The following is a 6000-nucleotide window of genomic DNA, read 5'->3' as shown; positions in this document are numbered from 1 at the left end:
TCACCATAACTATATACCTTTGTGACAGACTTCCTAGCTTATAATAGAGAAGTGAAAAAATAACTCTTAGTGACTCATACTTAGTATCTAACGTGTGTTTCTATCTGAAATACATAAAATGACATTTTAGAGCAAAGTATGTACATACTTCATTTTTGAATAATGACTCTCAGCCAAACAAATTATCATGAGCCACTACAGCCTAAAACAAAGAGTATTACACTAATCCAATGTTAATTAGTCTTTCAAGAGTAATTTTTCCACTTCTCCATCCCACCCTTTAATCACTAAGGGCTAGATTTACTAAACTGCGGGTTTGAAAAAGTGGGGATGTTGCCTATAGCAACCAATCAGATTCTAGCTATCATTTTGTAGAAGGTACTAAATAAATGAAAGCTAGAATCTGATTGGTTGCTATAGGCAATATCCCCCCTTTTTTAAACCCGCAGATTAGTAAATCTAGTCCTAAGTCTATATTTCTTCTGTTTACCCTTATCTGTGGGAAAGAAAAAGACAAGATAGTTATTTTTAAACAACAAAGGAAACAAACATTTTTATTCCTTACCATCGGCCAGCGATCAGGAAAGCAACATACGACAACATAAAACAAACAAGCACTAACAACAAAATATACTTTTAAATCAGTTTCTTTCTAACCCTGCCCACTAATACTTACCACAGATTAACATTTACCCCGCCTGGTTGTAGGACTACAGGTATGACCTGACGTCTAGAGTTGGCTATAGTTCTCCCTCTAAGTATTTATTGCTATACGGTGTGGCGGCAACTGTTGGGGACACCCCTGAGGCTTGTATCCACGCTCTTTGTGGGTATCTACGTGATTTCCAACCCAGGTACCCTTTTTTTCTAAAAAGAGGGTACCACTGCACTAGGTATCGCTATTCCAGTATCATAATAAAATCCCTTTTTTTCTCTCTACAGTTCCTCCTCATGTGTCCCTTTTTAAGGCAGTAAAAACAAGAAGCATAAAGAGGATAGAAAGAAATTGTGTATTGGAAGGCACTCAGCGATCTTCTTGTTAAAGATAAAATATCTAATTCTTTATTAATATACTTTAAAATATTAATATATTTCCTCCTAATTGAATAGCGAAATATTTAAGTGACTAAAGTGAATTAAAATAGCAAAATAAATTGCCATGCCCCGCTACTTGGTATCAATATATATATAAAGATAATCAGTGTATAATAATCACTCCTATATTAAATATATCTAACTACCTGAGATACCACTCCAAATAAGAATGTGTGGTATGTGTACTATAGTAACCTTGATTGAAACCAATGGTCATGTGATTTTAATTGACACAATTTCTAAGGTAGTGAGCTTATATGTAGATTGACTAAGATCTCTGATAATTATTTGATTGTAAAGAGCACTTCATTATCCCATTCATCCTTTATAATGACTACATTTATCGATAATGGGACATCTTGATATAATGAGTATTCCGTATAAATATACCCCATGTGCAGTCACATCAATATACATACATGTTTTTATAAAGCCCACAAAAGGTTAAGCATTAGTATATATTAATAAATAGTATTACTAGGGCTTAAAAGAAACTCTGGCTAGTAATTATTTAGTTATATAGTCTAGCAATCTTTTGTCCCTGTAATCTGCTTAGTTAGTTACTGTGCTGCTATCAATCAGGCACCTGATGTGTCTGTTGACTCTCCTACTAAATATCGGTAGTGCCGTTTTGCAGTCATACACACACACACACACTGTGGTATATGTACCTTGATGATCTTGATTAACACATTTTCTAAGATAATGAGCTTGTATGTAGATTAACTAAGATCTCTGATAATTATTTGGTTATAAAGAGCAATTTATTGTCCCATTTGTCCTTTATAATGACTACATTTATCAATAATGGGACATCTTAATATAATGAGTACTCCATATAAATATGCCCCGTCTACATACACGTTTTTATAGAGAGCCCACAAAAGGTTAAGCATTGGTATATATTAATAGATGGTATTACTAGGGCTTAAAGAAACTCTGGCTAGTATTAATTTAGTTATATAATCTAGCAATTTTTTGTCCCTGTAATCTACTTAGTAGATTGATTATACTGCTATCAATCAGGCACCTGATGTGTCTGTTGACTCTCCTACTAAATATCGGTAGTGCCGTTTGCAGTCATACACACACACACGTTTTAGCTATTAAATAACCCATACACGGTTGGGTGATAGCTTTGTTACTGATTATTAATAAAGGTAGCAAGGAGTGAATGATTACAGTAGCAGGGTAAACACCAACGCGCGTTTCGCTACATGCTTTTTCAAGGCAACCAGAAATGAGGAAGATTGAAAGTATTTATGCAGCTGTTCACGCCCACTGATCTGACGTGTCACATTATGATAGGCAGAGACTCCGTGTCTCATGATTCCTATGATTGATGGTTAAAGTAGCCTATCCTATTAATAGAGTTAATGTTTAGCCATTCCCAGTGGTTGAAGATTGGTGGATCTATATTCCCCGTTATCAGCATGTAAATAAACAGTATGTGAATACTGAATTGAAGTTTCTTGAACTGTATCAATTTATTTAGAATCCTACAACAGTCTAAATGAGGAAATAATTCTCTGTATAATATGGTAAGTATATGATGATAATTGAGCCTTTAACATAAAAATTAAACTTATTATACATTTGTGATTAGGTGACACAGGTTAGATAAAATCTGTTGTTAGTAATTACTAAGCTAGTGACTTAATACAGCGATACTTTATCCCATTAACTCAATTGATATATTACCTGAACATATATTTTATAATGTTTAAAGCCCCTCTTATATTTATATATTCTAAATGTAACTGGATTAAGATTTGTTATCTATATTAAACCCCTTCAGGATCTAAATGGATCAAAATACAGATAATAAAAAACATATATAGTGAGAGTAAAATAAAAGTGATAAATATGAAGCCCATAAGGGTTAAGTTATATGAATTAATAAAATTGGAAAATCAACAATTAGATGAGCCCATGTTAAAACTAAAAGGAGGGCATTTAAAGTGAAACATTTGGACTACATATAGTCCAAAGTAATTTAATTACTCTTACTTTATTGGGTGAACAAATATTAAAAGGTGAATAGATAAATGATATTAAACTATACCTACAAATTGTGAAAATATGGGTGAATCTTATATAGAAAGATTAGGCACATAACGAACAATATAATTCTCCTTCATAAATAGACCATAAAGTTATTGGAATCGTTAAGCCCATTTGGGATCAGACTATTCATCATAAAAATTTGTCTTGCTTCTCGTTTGAGGAGTTCCTGTTGAAAATTACCACCACGGATTCCCAATGAGACCTTTTCCATGGCAAAAGCTAATAATTGTTTTGGATTACTTTTATGATGTAATAAAAAATGTTTTGCCACAGTGGTCAAAGGTTTGAATTTGTCTCTATCCCGAGAGGCATTTTTGTTATTATTTACATGTTCTAAGAGGCGTTTCTTGAACGGCCTACTTGTCATACCAATGTATTTCAACCCACACGGGCAAGTTAAACAGTATATCACACCGATAGAATTGCAATTCAGAAATTCAGTTATTCGCCAGGTTTTAGAATACCGGTCAGTATATTCTTTAGTTTGTATACAATACTCACACGCCTTACACGTGCCACATTTAAAGAATCTTATAGTTGTCTTGGGAGTCTTGTTGTGGGAACTAAAATGGCTGTGCACTAATTGGTCCTTAAGATTTCTAGATCTTCTCCAGGACATGGAGACTTTGTTGGGCAGAATCTGATTTAGATCTCATCTAATAGTAGTACATTCCAATGTCTCTGAAAGATCTCTGAAATATCCTTCCATTCATTGCAGAATGATCCAATCATTCTGACTCCAGAGTCCTGAACTTTATTTTTTGCAGATGGATAAATTAATGATTCTCTATTTGTTTGTTGGACCGAGTGTACTGCTTTCCATATAATTTTATTACTGTACCCCCGCCGTTTTAATCTCGTCTGCAATTCCTGAGATCTAACTTGAAAAGTATTCTCATCTGAGCAGTTACGTTTTGTCCTAAGAAGTTCACCCTTAGGGAGACCTCTAAGGACATGGGGAAAGTGGGAGCTGGTGTAATGTAACAGACTGTTTGTAGCTGTAGACTTTCTATAGACATCAGTACAAAGTCTGCTTTCTCTATTAATTTGTATTTTTAGGTCAAGGAAATTTATAGTGTTTTTATGAATATCTGAAGTCAATTTCAAATTGAGATTATTGTTGTTAAGAATTCCAATGAATTATTGAAACACATTTTCCTGACCATCCCATAATATTAATATGTCATCTATATAACAAAGCCATAATAATATATGGCTCGTATAATGTTCATTGTCATCATTAAATACATGTTGTTGTTCCCACCAGCCGAGAAAGATGTTAGCATACGTCGGTGCACAAGATGTGCCCATAGCAGTTCCTCTGATCTGAAGATAAAATTTATCCTCAAATAAAAAATAGTTCTTTGTCAAGACAAAATCAAGAAGTTCAATCAGAAATGTATTGAATTCACTCTGGATCTTCATGTCTAAAAAATGTTGAACTGCCAAGATGCCATATTGATGTAATATATTAGTATACAGGGATTCCACATCAAGGGATACCAGCATGGTTTCACTATTGACTGATAAGTCATTGATCTTAGATAGTACATCTAAAGTATCTCTTGTATATGAGGGTAAACTCGTTACAAATTCACGTAAATGTTGGTCTACAAACTGACTGGCTTTTTCAGTCAAACTTCCGACCCCTGAGACTATAGGTCTCCCTGGTGGAACTTTGTCATTCTTATGAATTTTCGCTAGAGCATATAAGGTTGGAATAATTGGGTTTACTACCTCAAGGAAATCAAAGTCCATTTTCGATATTATTCCATTGTTGAAAGCTCGTTTTATTAAATTCATATACATTGACAAAAAGTTAGCGGTGGGGTTAAAGATAAGTCTTTTGTAGCATAAGGGATCATCCAATTGGCGATATATCTCAGCCTTATACATTGATATTGGCCATAGGACAATATTCCCCCCTTTATCCGAGGGTTTAATCACTATGTCCTTCCAAGATTCTAAATCCCTTAGAGCATTCCTCTCTTGTACAGTAAGATTACATTTAGATTGTGAATATTTGAATTTACCCATTAATTTGTCAAGATCCCTTGATACCAGATCCCTGTATATTCTAACTTGTGGGCATATTGACAGGTCAGGAGAAAATTTAGATTTCTTCTTCAGTTGTAAATTAGCTGTATTTGTAACCGTTAGTAAACATTGACCAGAATTAGTGTCTAATTCTTGTAAAAACACGTCCTTGTCATGTCTGAACAATCTTTTGCTAGGTGTCCTATTTTATTGCATTGAAAATATTTCCTCAGCTCATGTTGTTTTCTTTCCTCATACTGGGTGTTATTATACTGTAGTCGTGTGTACAGTCCCTCTAGTGCTGGGATACGTACCATCATTACCCTATCACTTAGTGTCTCTTTCTGTTTATTTATTCTTCTATTGTGTCCTATAGCTGACTCCCTGAGAACATTTACAGTGATTCCCTTCCAGTGAGGTAATGAAGTTTGCACCCTGCTTTTCAAATTTTCCCTGAGGCCATCCATTAAGACTGAAACAGCAACCTCCCTGTAGTGTACATTATCTTTTATGTCTATTACCCCAGTGTATTTGGCCATTGCTATCAGAGCCCTGGTAAAATAGTCTACTGCATTTTCACTATCTTGTTGTTTGATATTGAAAATTTTACTCCAGTCCACTACCATAGGAAAGTATAAGGCCAACTGAGAAATTATGCGGTTAATATTTTCATGGTTATCGCCCTCTGTTGAGGATCTATCCTCCTCCAACATACAATCCTTTGGACATGCTTTAGACAAATAAACTTTTGTATATCAGTATCGAAAGAAAGACAGGTCTTCAACAATACTCGCCAATCGT

This window comes from Mixophyes fleayi, chromosome 4 (genome assembly GCF_038048845.1).
Source record: "Mixophyes fleayi isolate aMixFle1 chromosome 4, aMixFle1.hap1, whole genome shotgun sequence".
In the NCBI taxonomy this organism is placed as follows: Eukaryota; Metazoa; Chordata; class Amphibia; order Anura; family Limnodynastidae; genus Mixophyes; species Mixophyes fleayi.
Note: the sequence above shows the minus strand (reverse complement) of the source record.